Here is a 19,771-nt window from a genome sequence, read left to right on the forward strand (position 1 = left end):
TGCAGAATGAGTTCTGTTTCACTCAGAGAAATAATTCAAACGGTTTTAGAAACTAGAGAGTGTTTTCTATCCAATAGTAATAATAATATGCATATTGTACGAGCAAGAATTGAGTACGAGGCAGTTTAATTTGGGAACTAATTTTTACAAAGTCGAAATGGCGCACCCCTATTGAGAAGAAGATTTATATAACGCTGGGAAAACAGTTTTCATGGGCACAGAAATTCCAAATCATTTCAGAGTTTGCAAAATCCAATGGTTCTAACCGAGAGCCACCTTAACTTTATTGACAACACCCAAATGGATACTGTCATTAACGCGGTTCTTCAATAATTTATCGCTATTATTTTTTAACTTTGGAACACTTTCAAGAACCCCCAGTAGCTAACCAGCTAATCAGCTACAAGCTAATTTAGCCATTTTTTGCCGCTGCTAGCAGCTTTTACCTTCTGCACAGACACCAGCCCTGTTATTAGCCTGGATATTACTCACCAATTTACCAGCATCGGACTGTCTCTCGACAACAACGCCGGATTCCTGCCGTAATCCCTGAGCCACTACTTCTGATCCTCACAGCTAGCTTGCAGCTAGCGCAGCTAGCGCCACTGCCACGAAGCTAGCACCAGTTAGCAAACACAATTCTACAACTCACAACCTCTCTTTCGCCATCGCCATCCGGCTTGGATTCTCTGTCGACACGACCACGTCTGGTCTGCAGACGAATACCCCATCCGCTGTGCCCTCAACCGGCCTCCGTCTGAGCAGACCCCCTCCGTCTGAGCAGACCACCCCCGGGCTACTAACTTTAAACGCCGCGTGCTAGCTTAGTGGAGGCCTCCCTGCTCCATCTACGGCTGCCCCCTGGACACTATGATCACTTGACTACATAGCTGATGCCTGCTTGACTGTCCATTAATTCACGGTACTCCATTCTGTTTATTTGTGTTTTATCTGTCGGCTCTGTGCTTTAACTCAGGATCTGTGTGTAGTTAATCCGACCCTCTCTGCCTAGTCGTCGCCATTTTTACCTGTTGTTGCTGTGTTAGTGGACTAGCTGCTGTTATCTTACCTGTTGTTTTAGCTAGCTCTCCCAATCAAGACCTGCAATCACTTTATGCCTTATTGTATGTCTCTCTCAAATATCAATATGCCTTGCATACTGTTGTTCAGGCTAGTTATCATTGTTTTGGTTTGCAATGGACCCCGTAGTTCCACTCTCCGTACCTCTGATACCTCCTTTGTCCCACCCCCCACACATGCGGTGACCTCACCCATTGAGACCAGCATGTCCAGAGATACAACCTCTCTTATCATCACCCAGTGCCTGGGCTTGCCTCCGCTGTACCCGTGCCCCACCATACCCCTGTCTGCACATTATGCCCAGAATCTATTCTACCACGCCCATAAATCTGCTCCTTTTATTCCTTGTCCCCAACGCTCTAGGCGACCAGTTTTGATAGCCTTTAGCCGCACCCTCATCCTACTACTCCTCTGTTCCTCGGGTGATGTGGAGGTAAACCCAGGCCCTGCATGTCCCCAGTCACCCTCATTTGTTGACTTCTGTGATCGAAAAAGCCTTGGCCTCATGCATGTCAACATCAGAAGCCTCCTCCCTAAGTTTGCCTTACTCACCGCTTTAGCACACTCTGCCAACCCTGATGTCCTTGCCGTGTCCGAATCCTGGCTTAGGAAGGCCACCAAAAATTCTGAGATTTCCATACCCAACTATAACACTTTCCGTCAAGATAGAACTGCCAAAGGGGGAGGAGTTGCAATCTACTGCAGAGATAGCCTGCAAAGTTCTGTCATACTTTCCAGGTCTATGCCCAAACAGTTCGAACTTCTAATTTTAAAAATTAATCTCTCCAGAAATAAGTCTCTCACTGTTGCCGCCTGCTACCGACCCCCCTCAGCTCCCAGCTGTGCCCTGGACACCATCTGTGAATTGATCGCTCCCCATCTAGCTTCAGAGTTTGTTCTGTTAGGTGACCTAAACTGGGATATGCTTAACACCCCGGCAGTCCTACAATCTAAGCTTGATGCCCTCAATCTCACACAAATCATCAAGGAACCCACCAGGTACAACCCTAAATCCGTAAACATGGGCACCCTAATAGACATTATCCTGACCAACTTGCCCTCCAAATACACCTCTGCTGTCTTCAGTCAAGATCTCAGCGATCACTGCCTCATTGCCTGTATCCGCCACGGGTCCGCGGTCAAACGACCACCCCTCATCACTGTCAAACGCTCCCTAAAACACTTCTGCGAGCAGGCCTTTCTAATCGACCTGGCCCGGGTACCCTGGAAGGATATTGACCTCATCCCGTCAGTTGAGGATGCCTGGTCATTCTTTAAAAGTTACTTCCTCACCATATTAGACAAGCATGCTCCGTTCAAAAAATGCAGAACCAAGAACAGATATAGCCCTTGGTTCACTCCAGACCTGACTGCCCTCGACCAGCACAAAAACATCCTGTGGCGAACTGCAATAGCATCGAAGAGCCCCCGCGATATGCAACTGTTCAGGGAAGTCAGGAACCAATACACGCAGTCAGTCAGGAAAGCAAAGGCCAGCTTTTTCAAGCAGAAATTTGCATCCTGTAGCTCTAACTCCAAAAAGTTCTGGGATACTGTAAAGTCCATGGAAAACAAGAGCACCTCCTCCCAGCTGCCCACTGCACTGAGGCTAGGTAACACGGTCAACACTGATAAGTCCGTGATAATCGAAAACTTCAACAAACATTTCTCAATGGCTGGCCATGCCTTCCTCCTGGCGACTCCAACCTTGGCCAACAGCCCCGCCCCCCCCGCTGCTACTCGCCCAAGCCTCCCCAGCTTCTCCTTTACCCATATCCAGATAGCAGATGTTCTGAAAGAGCTGGAAAACCTGGACCCATACAAATCAGCTGGGCCTGACAATCTGGACCCCCTATTTCTGAAACTGTCCGCCGCCATTGTCGCACCCCCTATTACCAGCCTGTTCAACCTCTCCTTCGTATCATCTGAGATCCCCAAGGATTGGAAAGCTGCCGCGGTCATCCCCCTCTTCAAAGGGGGAGACACCCTGGACCCAAACTGTTACAGACCTATATCCATCCTGCCCTGCCTATCTAAGGTCTTCGAAAGCCAAGTCAACAAACAGATCACTGACCATCTCGAATCCCACCGTACCTTCTCCGCTGTGCAATCCGGTTTCCGAGCCGGTCACGGGTGCACCTCAGCCACGCTCAAGGTACTAAACGATATCATAACCGCCATCGATAAAAGACATTACTGTGCAGCCGTCTTCATCGACCTGGCCAAGGCTTTCGACTCTGTCAATCACCATATTCTTATCGGCAGACTCAGTAGCCTCGGTTTTTCTAATGACTGCCTTGCCTGGTTCACCAACTACTTTGCAGACAGAGTTCAGTGTGTCAAATCGGAGGGCATGTTGTCCGGTCCTCTGGCAGTCTCTATGGGGGTACCACAGGGTTCAATTCTCGGGCCGACTCTTTTCTCTGTATACATCAATGATGTTGCTCTTGCTGCGGGCGATTCCCTGATCCACCTCTACGCAGACGACACCATTCTGTATACTTCCGGCCCTTCCTTGGACACTGTGCTATCTAACCTCCAAACGAGCTTCAATGCCATACAACACTCCTTCCGTGGCCTCCAACTGCTCTTAAACGCTAGTAAAACCAAATGCATGCTTTTCAACCGTTCGCTGCCTGCACCCGCACGCCCGACTAGCATCACCACCCTGGACGGTTCCGACCTAGAATATGTGGACATCTATAAGTACCTAGGTGTCTGGCTAGACTGCAAACTCTCCTTCCAGATTCATATCAAACATCTCCAATCCAAAATCAAATCTAGAGTCGGCTTTCTATTCCGCAACAAAGCCTCCTTCACTCACGCCGCCAAACTTACCCTAGTAAAACTGACTATCCTACCGATCCTCGACTTCGGCGATGTCATCTACAAAATAGCTTCCAATACTCTACTCAGCAAACTGGATGCAGTTTATCACAGTGCCATCCGTTTTGTTACTAAAGCACCTTATACGACCCACCACTGCGACCTGTATGCCCTAGTCGGCTGGCCCTCGCTACATGTTCGTCGTCAGACCCACTGGCTCCAGGTCATCTACAAGGCTATGCTAGGTAAAGTGCCGCCTTATCTCAGTTCACTGGTCACGATGGCTACACCCACCCGTAGCACGCGCTCCAGCAGGTGTATCTCACTGATCATCCCTAAAGCCAAAACCTCATTTGGACGCCTTTCCTTCCAGTTCTCTGCTGCCTGCGACTGGAACGAATTGCAAAAATCTCTGAAGTTGGAGACTTTTATCTCCCTCAACAACTTTAAAAATCTGCTATCCGAGCAGCTAACCGATCGCTGCAGCTGTACATAGTCCATCTGTAAACTACCCACCCAATTTACCTACCTCACCCCCCATACTGCTTTTATTTATTTACTTTTCTGCTCTTTTGCACACCAGTATCTCTTCTTGCACATGATCATCTGATGATTTATCACTCCAGTGTTAATCTGCTAAATTGTAATTATTCGATTTATTGCCTACCTCATGCCTTTTGCACACATTGTATATAGATTCTCTTTTTTTTTCTACCATGTTATTGACTTGTTTATTGTTTACTCCATGTGTAACTCTGTGTTGTTGTCTGTTCACACTGCTATGCTTTATCTTGGCCAGGTCGCAGTTGCAAATGAGAACTTGTTCTCAACTAGCCTACCTGGTTAAATAAAGGTGAAATAAAAAAATAAAATAAAAAATTACACATCATTCTTAATACTGTAGCTGTTTAGTTAGTCACATGTTCAACTATCATCAGCTGATCCAGGAAATCATTTTCTGAATGACAGTCAAATGACAAACATCACGACATGCAACAACAACCAAAGTGCTTCTTCATTCATTACTCTGGTAAAGACAGTTATGCCGTGCTCCACGTTGGATCCAACATCCCTAACAAATTGGTGTTTATAATGTTATTGTCTGCTTGATTTACTGTAGGGTCTCGTTAGTCTGTTTTCACACAGAGATACTTTGCTCATAATGTGTAGAGAACTGTTCCTTGATGGATAGGCTATTGTACAACACACAGAGCTATTTTCCTTTATTTGTTGTTAGGTGAAGTTATGGGTCCTACAGTATTGTTATGTTATTGTTAGGTGAAGTTATGGGACAATTTGGCAAACAGTGTACAAACCCTCATTGTCAGGCTGATGGAAAAGACAAAGAGCATTTTACTGGTTGAAGGTTTTTTTAAGTACAAAGCGGTTGATTTGCGATGATCACACAAACATTATATTAAGCAGGACATTCAAACGAGCCTTACAATTATAATCCAAAGTAGTGTGAAATGCACTCATAAGCAACCTGGAAATGGAGGCTACTCCCCTGAGTTTTCACCCATTCACATTCAGAATACTTTGTGAAAAACTAAAATCTTTGCTATAACTATTATCCTCACTAGCGGGAAGGAGTTTCTACAACCAGATATACTACATCTATAACTAGTGGTTTCCTCATTACCAGATATACTACATCCATAACTAGTGGTTTCCTCATTACCAGATATACTACATCCATAACTAGTGGTTTCCTCATTACCAGATATACTACATCCATAACTAGTGGTTTCCTCATTACCAGATATACTACATCCATAACTAGTGGTTTCCTCATTACCAGATATACTACATCCATAACTAGTGGTTTCCTCATTACCAGATATACTACATCCATAACTAGTGGTTTCCTCATTAGCAGATATACTACATCCATAACTAGTGGTTTCCTCATTACCAGATATACTACATCCATAACTAGTGGTTTCCTCATTACTAGATATACTACATCCCTAACTAGTGGTTTCCTCATTACTAGATATACTACATCCATAACTAGTGGTTTCCTCATTACCAGATATACTACATCCATAACTAGTGGTTTCCTCATTACCAGATATACTACATCCATAACTAGTGGTTTCCTCATTACCAGATATACTACATCCATAACTAGTGGTTTCCTCATTAGCAGATATACTACATCCATAACTAGTGGTTTCCTCATTACCAGATATACTACATCCATAACTAGTGGTTTCCTCATTAGCAGATATACTACATCCATAACTAGTGGTTTCCTCATTAGCAGATATACTACATCCATAACTAGTGGTTTCCTCATTACTTGATATACTACATCCATAACTAGTGGTTTCCTCATTACCAGATATACTACATCCATAACTAGTGGTTTCCTCATTACCAGATATACTACATCCATAACTAGTGGTTTCCTCATTACTTGATATACTACATCCATAACTAGTGGTTTCCTCATTACCAGATATACTACATCCATAACTAGTGGTTTCCTCATTACCAGATATACTACATCCATAACTAGTGGTTTCCTCATTACCAGATATACTACATCCATAACTAGTGGTTTCCTCATTAGCAGATATACTACATCCATAACTAGTGGTTTCCTCATTACCAGATATACTACATCCATAACTAGTGGTTTCCTCATTACCAGATATACTACATCCATAACTAGTGGTTTCCTCTACATCCATAACTAGTGGTTTCCTCATTACCAGATATACTACATCCATAACTAGTGGTTTCCTCATTAGCAGGGAGGAGTTTCTACAATCAAATTGTGTCTGCATCGCCCTCGTGCCGCAATTTTAGCAAACACAGAAAGGGGCCTATATTGTAGACCAAAAGTCATCTGGCACACTGCTTAGAGTTTCAACAACATGAATAACTTATTTCTAGTCTACAATCTTAGATGTTACTACTAATGTGAAAACAAGACCAAATATGACTATTCTTGCTCATTTTCTGCTTAGGATTTCAACAACTTCAATAACTTATTTCTGGTTATTTCTGGTTACCACTAATGTGGAAACAAGACAAAATATGACTATTGTTGCTATCTTGACTGTCAATTATTAATTGTCAAATTTAACAGACGTCAATTGTTGTACAACTTCATGGGTACACTCCTGGCATCACCTTTTACCTCAAATTAACTGTGGATTTCTGCTGTTGTGTGCCTTTAATCATCTGTCTGACTTTGTTGTTCACACAGGAGAGAGACTAGACTATCGTGGATCCTCTGGGGAGCCTCAACAACCTCATGATGCTGAAGAGGCAGAGAAGAGTCTCTCCACATCAAAACACCTCAAGAAACACCAGCAGAGACCCACAGGGAAGAAATCTCAGTTCTGCTCTGACTGTGGGAAAGGTTGCACATCTTCATCAGAACTTCAAATACACCAGAGAACACACACAGGAGAGAAATCTTATAGCTGTGATCAATGTGGGAAGAGTTTTACTATATCTAGCTCTCTGACTGTACACCAGAGAACACACACAGGAGAGAAACCTTATATCTGTGATCAATGTGGGAAGAGTTTAACTACATCTAGCAGTCTGAAATCACACCAGAGAACACACACAGGAGAGAAACCTTATAGCTGTGATCAATGTGGAAAGAGTTTTACTCAGCTAAAAGGCCTGATAGTACACCAGAGAACACACACAGGAGAGAAACCTTATAGCTGTGTTCAATGTAGGAAAAGATTTGCCAGATCTAACAATCAAACTTTACACCAGAGAACACACACATTAGAGAAATATTTTGTCTGTGACCAATGTGGGAAGAGATTTACCAGATTTCGCCATCTAACTATACACCAGAGAACACACACAGGAGAGAAGCTTCATAGCTGTGATCAATGTGAGAGGAGTTTTACTACATCAAGCCATCTGATTCGACACCAGAGAACACACACAGGACAGAAACCTTATAGCTGTAATGTATAGCTGTGCCCAGAGATAATCTGATAAAAGATCTCGGATTCAACATCTGAAAATACATGTTGTTGTTTCATGATATCAATGAAATAATGTTTTTAATTTTGTGGAAGTATTTTAGTAACGTCAAAATATAGAATGTTTTAACATTGTAGTAGCAGTATTCTAATGATGTCACAATGTAGAATTTTTTAACATTGTAGTAGGAGTATTTTAATGATGTCACAATGTAGAATGTTTTAACATTGTAGAAGGAGTATTTTAATGATGTCACAATTTAGAATGTTTTAACATTGTAGAAGGAGTATTTTAATGATGTCACAATGTAGAATGTTTTAACATTGTAGTATGAGTATTTTAATGATGTCACAATGTAGAACCCTAAATGTTTGTCCCCTGTTCTATTGATTTCAACATGATATGGATATTAGCCTCAGGGGGAAATCCAGGCTCTGAATTGAAAGAGTACTATTTATGAGATTTAACAAAATGTGACTAACAAAAATAGAGTTGTGTTACACTTACCACTTTGGTGACCCACTTGAATCAAAATGCAACACTTCAAAATGTTTAGGTTTTCAATATATCCCAAACTGTTTCTGCATATTGGTTATTGATTTGGACACGTTAAAACTGTGTTTTGACATTGCGCTATTCCCACTTAGCAAAATGTCATTGAAAAGACGTTGAAAAGAAGACTATCCCCGAAGTCCAATATGTTCGGTTGAAAGTGAAAGTAAAAAAATATGTATTTTCGGGTCGTTTTTTAAATTACTTGAAAACAACTTAATTTCAACGTACTTACAGCCTAAACACATGGACGCAGTATAATAAATTGGTCTATAATCAATTTTATTAACAATCCTACATCACTCCAGTATTTATTGACTACATTCAAGTGCTAATTGTCTTTATTCCACTACTGAAGAAGCATGACTCAAATCACCTCATATATTCAAACATTCAGCCTGACAAAAGATACATGTTTTATTATTCCATGCCTCACCATTAAGTTAATTATTGCCAACACATATTAACAAAGGGGTGTACATTTGCTTTTGATATTTACAATTCATGTTACATTTAGTAATCATAATTATTTATGCAACCAACTGACAATTTTTGGGTACTATTATATTGAAATTGTTATCCTGCTTTTAGAATATCAGGGATCATTCTCAGATGTACCAACCCAAATGTACTAGAGCATGACATTGGGGACTGGGCCCCAATCCAACAACATGCCTATCGAGTGAACCCTGAAAAGAGAAGCTCGGGATATTGCAGGAGCTCTTGAAATCATGACTAATACAATTTGATTTGAGTTTTGTTTGTTCCAAGGTGATGAGAGTTCTAGAAGCTAGTGGGTTTTAGGAAGACGAGAGTTCTAGAAGCTAGTGAGTTATAGTTAGTAGAAAGTAAAATATATTTTTTTATATGATTGTATATATTTTTTTCATTTATGTTTTGAGGTTGGACTTTAGCACGTGTAGCTCGTTAGCACGTGTAGCTCGTTAGCACGTGTAGCTCGTTAGCACGTGTAGCTCGTTAGCACGTGTAGCTCGTTAGCACGTGTAGCTCGTTAGCACGTGTAGCTCGTTAGCACGTGTAGCTCGTTAGCACGTAGGACGCACTGATTGGTGTTACCTCGTTAGTCAGTATGTGTTACACCTGTGCTGGCTTGTCCATCTCATTAGTGGGAAGGTGTTTCACCTGAGCTGGTCCAGGTTCTATTTAAGAGTGTCTGGCCCAGTGCTCCAGTTGTCTTGATAGATGTGGGAAGGTTATACTGCGTCCATGTGTTTAGGCTGTAAGTACGTTGAAATTAAGTCAACACCTTTAGTTGCTCCACCTTTTTGGTTTGCTTCCTGTCTTTAAGTTTGTTGTGGGTTTTTCTTTTGTTTTCCTCTTCTTGGGCAGATGTAGTGGCTCTCGTGGTTGGTGTCGTTTAGGTCCCAGTTGTTGTTACTAGTCAACTTTCAGAGCACACCCCCATAGTGTCTTTGAGAACCCCTCCTAAAAAACAAGCTTATATTTTGGGTTGGATATTGCATCCAATTAGTGTTTTAATCAATGGCATTTCCTTAGAATGCTCATTGGTCTTTAAGTTGTTAATCTTCTGTTTTTTTATCCTGTTATTTTTGTGCACTAAATATTTCTGTTTATTTTCATTGTTTTCTCCTGTGAAGCCATTGTGTTGAATCCGTCTGAAATGTGCTGTATAAATAAAGCTTGATTTGATTTCAACAAATGAACCCAATGACTGACCTATCAACAGACTCTTGGTCCATCTTAGTATGAAAATCAGTATCAATCCCACTTTTCAAGCCTGCTGAAGGCGTGGTGGAGTGGTAAACACCACCCCCGGCTCTACCAGGGGCTCGAGGTGGTCTCCCACAGCTCTGCTGGTGGAGTGGTAAACACCACCCCCGGCTCTACCAGGGGCTTGAGGTGGTCTCCCACAGCTCTGCTGGTGGAGTGGTAAACACCACCCCCGGCTCTACCAAGGGCTTGAGGTGGTCTCCCACAGCTCTGATAGTGGAGTGGTAAACACCCCCCCCGGCTCTACCAGGGGCTTGAGGTGGTCTCCCACAGCTCTGATAGTGGAGTGGTAAACACCACCCCCGCTCTATCAGGGGCTCGAGGTGGTCTCCCACAGCTCTGCTGGTGGAGTGGTAAACACCACCCCCGGCTCTACCAGGGGCTTGAGGTGGTCTCCCACAGCTCTGCTTATGAACATCTTGGCATAGTTCTGTTATAATCTCCACCCAGCACAGCCAGAAGAGGACTGGCCACCCCTCATAGCCTGGTTCCTCTCTCGGTTTCTTCCTAGGTTTTGGCCTTTCTAGGGAGTTTTTCCTAGCCACCGTGCTTCTACACCTGCAGTGCTTGCTGTTTGGGGTTTTAGGCTGGGTTTCTGTACAGCACTTCGAGATATTAGCTGATGTACGAAGGGCTATATAAAATAAACTTGATTTGATTTGATGTCATGTTCTGTGGCCTTGCGTTGCATTTCTTGACTGCCCCTGCAACACAGAAATGCATTTAGTCATATTATATAAAACACTCAAAGTAATGTATATGGAGCATCTATGGCCTCAGTTACACCTGGCACCTAAATGTGACTTCTGTCATCTGATCACGACAAGCTGCATTAGGTTCAGATCTACCAGGATGGGCCTTTGACATAGTCTGGATGCAGTCAGGCCACTGAATATGCATAAGCAATGTGAATGAGTGGGGAAAAGTACATTTGACACAAATTACCTTCATAATATTAAAGAACAAATGTGTGTGCCTGAGGGAAAATTAACTTTCATACAGCCAAAAGGGGTGAGAAATTACACCAATATCAGTGGCCAATTTGCACTAATGTAAATAAACATGGATGATGGAACGTATTCCCTTTAGCTGACGTGATGAACCACTAAGGGGACATAAATATTTACCATCTAAACCATGTGTGACCTCTCACCTCTCTGTAGAAGTGTTCTTCCTAACCAGTCCCTCAACAGCTCTCTGACTGAGCTCCACCCTCACTGGGTCTTCAGAGGAGAGGAAGGCTGAGGAGGGATGGAAGGATGAATGGATCAGTCAGTCAATAAAGTGTAGAGCTGCTGTCTGACAAAATCACTATTTTGGTAGTTCATTAAAGTTAATAAGGCTTTATGACTGCTGAATACCAACTATCAATCACTTAGATCATGTATTTTCAGGTAGAGATACATCCTTGGGACGTCCCTAGCCCGTTGAAGTTGACATTTAAAATGGTTACGGTCAGGGTTTAGGGTAGAGATGTCCCAAGGATCCCGGATAGCATTGACCATTGTGCATTCTTCCGTCTCTTTTACGTAGCAGGTGTAAAAGAAACACAGACAAGACAAGTAGGTACGCAGTGCATTATGGTCATTGGAGTTTAACAAATAGCATCTAATTATGCCAATCTGTGTGTGGGGTTGTTAGAGAAGAATGTGATTGTCAGCCCTAACAATCCATTCTAGCACCTCATCAGGCTCTGAACAAGTCTTCATTGATGACGTGTTCCTTCTATTCCAGGGGACAGCAGAGGAACTTCATCGATTCCACTCCTTCATCAATACAAGCAGTGAACATCTGAAATTCACCCTCACCTTTGATGCGCATGAAACAAGTTATCTGGACATTTTTATTAAGAGGGAGGGGTGTGGCTTTAGCACAGACCTATACAGGAAGCCGACGGACAGGAATTCCCTGTTACGCGGAGACAGCTTCCACCCTACACCCCTAAAAAATCAATTGTAATACATGAGTGAAGGAAACATTTAAAATGTAAATTTGTAATTTTAATTTTGTAAATTTAAAACAAAAACATAACTGTTCGTACTTACAACTAAGTTACTAAGTCTTTAACCACACTGTGTTGTTACACTGGTGAGTAAAAACTCATGCTTCCTACACTTCAACTTTTTGTCTGAAAATAAAATATACATTTTACTGAACTGCGTCCAGTCAGCAGATGGACTAGATGCCGCTTAGGCCGCCCGTTGTGACTCCGTCAAGAATTCAGCAGAGCAAGTTTTTGTATGAAGGTCTGGTTATTAAATGGGTACATAGTTCAATAGTAATATCCTTTAAAACGCTCTGGTGACAAACGTTGCTGCCCTGTTTCCAGTTGTCCACGTGGCTGGGAGAACCTATTCAAGTAAGGAAATAGATTTTGGAAATGTAATTTTTTATTTTTTATTATTAGCTTACTAGCTACAGTGCACAGGCTAACTCTAATGAGCTAGTTAGTTGGCTAGCTAGCTATCTAACCAACTTCAAATACTGTATAGATAGATAGCTAAGTGGATTAAATATCACCAGCTACCTAACTTCATATTAGCTAGCTATCTTGATGTATTTATCACTGTAAAAAAACTCCAAATGCATTTGTAGGTAGCTAGCTAACAGCCATGGAGGAGGGTGAAAGGATAGCAGCCCCAACTGTCAGTGAGAGAGGAGGCTATTCTGGATAGGGCAGGTACTTTTGTGTAGTTCCTGTCCCTAGAAGTGAGGACGGAGATAATAGTAACATAATATTCAGTGTGGTGTAATTTGACTATAATAAAGTGTGTTTCTTGTGAGGTTTTCTGTCCTCAGATAAAGAGCGCTATGAAAGCGAATCTACATATGAAGAGGTCCCAATGAAGAGCAGTGGTTCTCAGTCCTGGGGACTCAAAGAGGCACATTGTTGTTGTTGCCTTAGCACTGCACAGCTGATTCAAATGATCAACTCATCATCAAGCTTCAAGTGGTATTTATGTATTCATTTGTGATGTCATCCTTGATATGATCCTGTTATTGTCACATGCTACACATGTACATATGTGTGCCCATGCATCTATCAATCCAATGTTATCATGATTTGTTATCAGGAATATTATACTTTAGAAATCCACAATGACCTGGTGATGTAACAGTCTAATAATTATATTGTCTTCCATATTCCTACAGATACCTTGTAACTGGAGATTCCTTCAAAACGATTGCCTACAGTTACCGTGTAAGGCACTGCAAGGTTGGGTGACCAGGGTCATCTGGGACTGCCTCCTGGAGGAATTCAGATGTGTGAAGGCTACCTGTGTCCTGCGTAACTTCATGAGGATGGACACGAGGACCAGGAGGGGATCTGCAGCTCGCCGCCGTGTCCCAGAGGAGAAGTCTGCTGCTCTGCAGGATGTTTCAAGGATGGGGTCCAACAACGCAGCAAGAGAGGCAATCCGTGTGCAGGAGATCTTCACCTCCTACTTCTTCAAAGAGGGTGCTGTTCCCTGGCAACACCATAGACTACACTATGCACAACCAAAGGCTCTTTTAAGAGCCATTCACATTGCAATAAGATTATTCTTCCATTTACTTAGCTATGTCAACTGCAGTTATTCAATTCACATTTTCTCTCCCTTTGATTTCTACTTCTCATGTGAGGGTGCTGTTTAGGTAAGGGTGTGATGTCTGTGCAAAAACAAAACAGGCTATTTTAAATCACCCAAATTGAAAAAATGTAGAACAATTAGACACCCTATAACCCACACCTACACACTCATGTATCAATCTGATTTATGGATTGTGTTGTGCAGTAAGCAGGCTCAGGTGTATAACTGTAGCTCCTTCTACCTTCAAAGAATAGGCAAGAGGGCCAACCATGGAGAATAGTAAGACACTTCATTATTTCTATAACTACGCTATATTGTTTGTCCTTGTGGGCCCGTTCATGTTTTTCAGCATAAAGTACTCTGCAGCCACTTAGTGTGGTGTGGACACCAGGTGAGGCCACACACAGATTCCTGTTGAACACTGTCTCTTTAACCACCTTATTTTCTAATAACAGTCTCTCTCCTTCACTTCATCCCTCTCTCCCCTTCTCCCTAAATCCTCTAGGTTATATCAGCTGTGTCGGTGAACCCCTCCTGCATCTGAACTGGCTCCATAGAGGGCACAGCATGATCAGAGGTGAGAGCTCACTTGGTCAGGTCAACAGGAAGTATTATTAAAGAGATGCTTTACATTGAAATACAGACAGAGATGCAGTAGTCCCAGAGTTAATGATCCCAGGTCAGTTTATATTATACAGGAAGTATTATTAAAGAGATGCTTTACATTGAAATACAGAGAGATGCAGTAGTCCCAGAGTTAATGATCCCAGGTCAGTTTATATTATACAGGAAGTATTATTAAAGAGATGCTTTACATTGAAATACAGAGAGATGCAGTAGTCCCAGAGTTAATGATCCCAGGACAGTTTTGCATTTCACCTCCTGATTGATGAATAACAATGTTAGAATAAAAAATAAAAACACAAGGCTTAAACATGCTCTCTCTCTCTCCATCTATCTCTCGTCTGCAGATATGTTTTGATGTGAGAGGATGCCAACCCCCAGTCCCATCATCGCCACCTCACCCTCTTTTAAGATAACCTTTGGGCCGACTAGAGACACTATTATGTAATTGTGATGAACTGAGAGAATATTTATGTAGCACTGTGATTCATTAATCATGTGCTGCCTTCCCTGCTCCTATGTGCTTACCTCTTTCCCTTTCTGTCTTTTACACCTCTCTCTCCACCTCCTCTTTCTTCCTCTGTTTTTATAATGCACAACAGATGTGCATTGAAGTACAGATTGAACTTGTATTTATAACACTTGTATAATGAGCTTTTCAATAAAGCGTTTCACATTCTCTACTGGTTGAAATGAAGTGTAACGTGATGAAATACTCCACCTATCCTGTGTTTATCAGATCAATGCAGATGAAGGGCATTAGATGTTGAGATGAACCGGTGTTGGAGTATTTACATGATGCATAGGAAGTGTAGTGTTCTGTTATTAACATTATATTTCTGTATATATGAATTAACTAGTTAAATCCTGTTTCTAGTCTATTAGTTACAATGTGTAACCATTGATGTCCCAGGACCAAGATTGGTAAACACTGTTGAAGTGTATAATTGTAATACATACATGCAGACACAGCATCATTCAAAGACTGGAATTTGATACTCCTGGTATTGGATATGACTGAAAAATCATCTCAAAGACATTCATACCTAAACTGCACCTTTATTTGCCAAGGTAGAGTACATGATCAGTGAATATATTAAATGTACAGGCTACAATGTGGGGATCTCATGCATGGTAATAACTACATGTATATACGACTTGCATCCTTGGCACAACATGATATTATATTCTACTCAATCCATAGGCTTCATTAATGTCATTCAGGTTGTTTTGAAGTTGATACAACTGGCTATGATAGCTGAGGTTCATAGCTAGGTTCTGAACTAATATGTATACCAAACGTTTGGGTCCATACACAGATCGGCTAGATAGCTAGCTACACATCCATGGGCATACAGGGATTTTAATCATCCACTGCACAATAAGCAAGAGCATAGCTAGCTACGTGATTTCATCTATCTGCATGGCAAATATCAGCAAGACAAGCTTACAAAATTGTACATTCAATTTGCAGTAAATTCTTCAGCTAGCTAGATTCTTTACATCCACTGTTACACAAAACGAAAGCCTGGTTTGCTGGTTGTTTCAGGAGTCCTTAAAACAACCAGAATTACAATTTCATACTCATGTCACAACACCCATAAAGCTAGTCAGCTAGCTGGCTAATGTTAGCTGGGTCAGCTAGCTGGCTAATGTTAGCTAGTCAGCTAGCTTGCTAAATCACGATTTTTGGAAATGAACTTTATGATTAAAAAAATGCATAATCGTTTGTCTCTACATTAACTAACATTCCTGTCAACTGTGCATGTTTTTGCATGATTCGTTTTGACGTTATAATCCCTTACATTTGCTTCCATCTTAGTACTGTTGTCCACCATCTTTGATTCAGTTCTGTGTAGGGGTTCCCCTCTCGAAGTATTTCTTTCAGCCATCTTTGCTAACAGTCACTAGTGCAGCAGCAGCCTCCCCCGGTCCTAGTGCCGGCCCGGTAAGAAGTTTAAGATGCGATGGAATGGTTGACGAAAAAAATAAATCACAGAAAAAATATATAGACTGATATTGATTTATTCAGGGGGGGGGGGGGCTAATTAATATTTTAGTTCTAGCGACGTCTCTGGTTCCTACCCTTTAACTTTTTGTCTGAAAATTAAATATACATTTTACTCAACTACCCAATCCAGTCAGCAGTTGGGGGTGTGGGTATTTAAGGCGACGCTGTTGGTGTGACGTATAATTTAGTGGACGGAACGCTTCTTTCAGCAGCAGCAATAGTTAGTCAGACACCTCGGTAGCTTGCTGGACACAATAGACGAACCAATAAAGCTCTTTAGATGATTTCATTTTTTTATTAGCCACTGTGTTTTAAACCATCTTCTGTCGTCTAGTTAGTTATCCGATTTAATTTAATTTAATAATTTAATAATTTTGTAATTTTGTAATTTAATTTTACGGTGTTCTTGTTATTAGTCAGCTGGCGGGCTGGTTAAGTTAGCATTAGCCTAGCTAGCTAACATCCCCGACCATGCGGTCACTAAGCTACTCTTCTCCTGCCAAAGATAATATCTGCTGGACGGAGAAAGAAGCTCTGATCTTTCCGGTGAAAGAGGAGAAGGAAGAGGAGGATATCACAGTAAAACAAGAAGTAGAGGATGAGGCTCTTACAGTGAAAGAAGAGGAAGACGCGTTCAGAGTGAAAGAGGAAGAGGATGTTACAGTAAAAGAAGAGGAAGAGAAAGGGGATGATGCCGTATTTGGAGTGAAAGAGGAGGAAGGGGAGATTACATCGAAAAAGGAGAACGAGGAGGAAACTGGATGTCTGAGGCCGGTTTCCCAAACGCATCTTAAGGCATCCAACGATGAAATTAGCCGTAAGATGGTTTTGAGAAACAGCGTCCTGATTAATACTAGTAAGTACTGTCTTAAATACCAAACTCAGCAGTTGTTGAACTGATGTGTGGCGTTAAAGGGGGAAATATGCAATTGACTTTTAAATTATTTATATATAGCCATTGATTCTTGAAGAATATAACACATGCCTCATGAGCTTAGTTCAGCTGTTTACCCCATCAGAACACCAAATAAGCTTTTTTTACTCCAATGTTTAGAAACAATGTAAACCAACACTGTATCGCCTCAACATGGTTAAAACTATAATGTTGATATCATGGATGGTCTCTCTATGAATTTGAAAGTAGTTACATTTCTCTTATTACCAAAACAGTGGTGGAATGATTTTTTAAAACCGCAACAAAATGGCTGCTCAGAAACTTGGTTTGGTAAACAGCTGAGGGATGGGGGCTGGAGAAATGTAACCACTCTCAAATTCATAGAGAAAAGCCATTGTAGCAACCTTCAGGCTATCCCCCGAATTCACTACACTATGAATACAAAGACTAGCCATCCATGAGGTCAAAAGTATTGTTTTAAACAGAATTCTAGGCTATATAGTATATTCTAGAATTCATCCATGATGTCACAATGGTAGTTTAACCAGGTTTCTAGGCTATATAGTATATTCTTGGATATATAGTATATTCTAGAATTCATCCATGATGTCCTCCGAAACTTGTGATAGCAAGCTTGCGACATTGTCTAAAATGTTCTGGGCCCTCAGTTTCCCGCGCCAGTGAGTTCGGGACAGACACAGCTGTCGGCTATTTGTGCAAAGGATAAGAAGTTATCAGGTATTTTATGACATTTCCACTGGATCAGAGAATTACATTTTTTCCCTTTCATGCCGAGTGGAAATGTTTTACGAAAATAATTTGAGGAACTATTGTCGTACGCAATTGATTTTGATTAGACTTTGTTTACTTGCTGTTTGAGGTGAAGAAAAAATTTCTTTGAGAAATACTATCAGACATCCTCAAATGGGCACATTTATAGGCCTACATTTGCACACAGGCCAGGTAGACTAGTCCTACTTCTATATGCGTAGTTAGGTGTGCGTCCTTACTCAACATTGACAGGAGTGTTTCAAACAAAAGACAATGAATAAATTGACAAAACTGACGCATCTTGCGGGGTCAGGTCTGGGTGGTCTGCCAGGGGCCGTTTCATTTAGTATCCGTTTGGTTCGGCATGGGGAATGATTGTATTTTCCCATAGTATGTTTTACTGAAGTTGACCGACTGAAAGGGAGTGTAACTTTATGACTATTGTTGGGTTCGGGCTAAACTTTGAAAATTGAGATATTAAAGACATGATAGATCAGACGCAGAGTATATAAAGGAGTGAGATCTGTAGAAAGACAGTGGCTGTGGAATGTGCTGGGTGGATGGGAGGAGATCACAGGATTGCTTTAGGGGAAGCGGATGGACATCTGTGGATTAGATAAGGAGGGGTTGAGGTCAGGTCAGATCCCCTGAAGGGAGTAATAAGGGTTTAGTATCCTGTTATCCTCTTCCTGTTGACCCAGAATATGTAAGGACTGGAGAGGAGGATTGCCCAAAGTGGGGTATATATACTTGTGATGGTGAGAACATGTTGTTGTCTGAATTACAACTTTAACGACCCTTTGGGAAGAATTAAACTTGGTTAACCTCTCTTGTGTATGTGGGACGCTAGCGTCCCAACTCGACCACAGCCATTGAAATAGCAGGGCGCCAAATTCAAAACAACAAAAATCTCATAATTCAAATTTCTCAAACATACAAGTATTATACACCATTTTAAAGATAAACTTCTCGTTAATCCAACCACAGTGTCCGATTTCAAAAAGGCTTTTCGGCGAAAGCATACCATTAGATTATGCTAGGACAGTGCCAGGACAAGAAAACCACACAGCCATTTTACAAGCAAGGAGAAATACAGCTAAAATTAATCACTAACCTTTGACGATCTCCTTCAGATGACACTCCCAGGACTCAATGTTACACAATACATGTATGTTTTGTTCGATAAAGTTCATATTTATATCCAAAAACCTCAGTTTACATTGGTGCGTTATGTTCAGAAATACTTTGCCTCCAAAACTCTCCAGGGAAATTCCAGAGAGCCACATCAAATGACAGAAATACTCATCATAAACGTTGATAAAAGATATAAGTGTTTTACATGGAATTAAATATAAACTTGTTCTTAATGCATCCGCTGTGTCAGATTTCAAAAAAGCTTTGCGTCGAAAGCACATTGTTCAATATTCTGAGTACAGCGCTCAGAGACAAAGCAAGCCATACAGTTACCAGCCATGTTGTGGAATCAACAAAAGTCAGAAACAGCGTTATAAATCTTCACTTACCTTTGCTGATCTTCGGTGGAATGCACTCGAAAGACTCTCAGTTCCACAATAAATGTTAGTTTTGTTCGATAAAGTCCATATTTATGTCCAAAATCCTCCGTTTTGTTCAGGTGTTTCCTTCACTCTTCCAAATGCACCAGGCGCGCTCAGAACATCAATACGAAAAGTCAAAAAAGTACCATCAAAGTTCGTAGAAACA

Source organism: Salvelinus namaycush, unplaced genomic scaffold (assembly GCF_016432855.1).
Source record: "Salvelinus namaycush isolate Seneca unplaced genomic scaffold, SaNama_1.0 Scaffold1, whole genome shotgun sequence".
Lineage (NCBI taxonomy): Eukaryota > Metazoa > Chordata > Actinopteri > Salmoniformes > Salmonidae > Salvelinus > Salvelinus namaycush.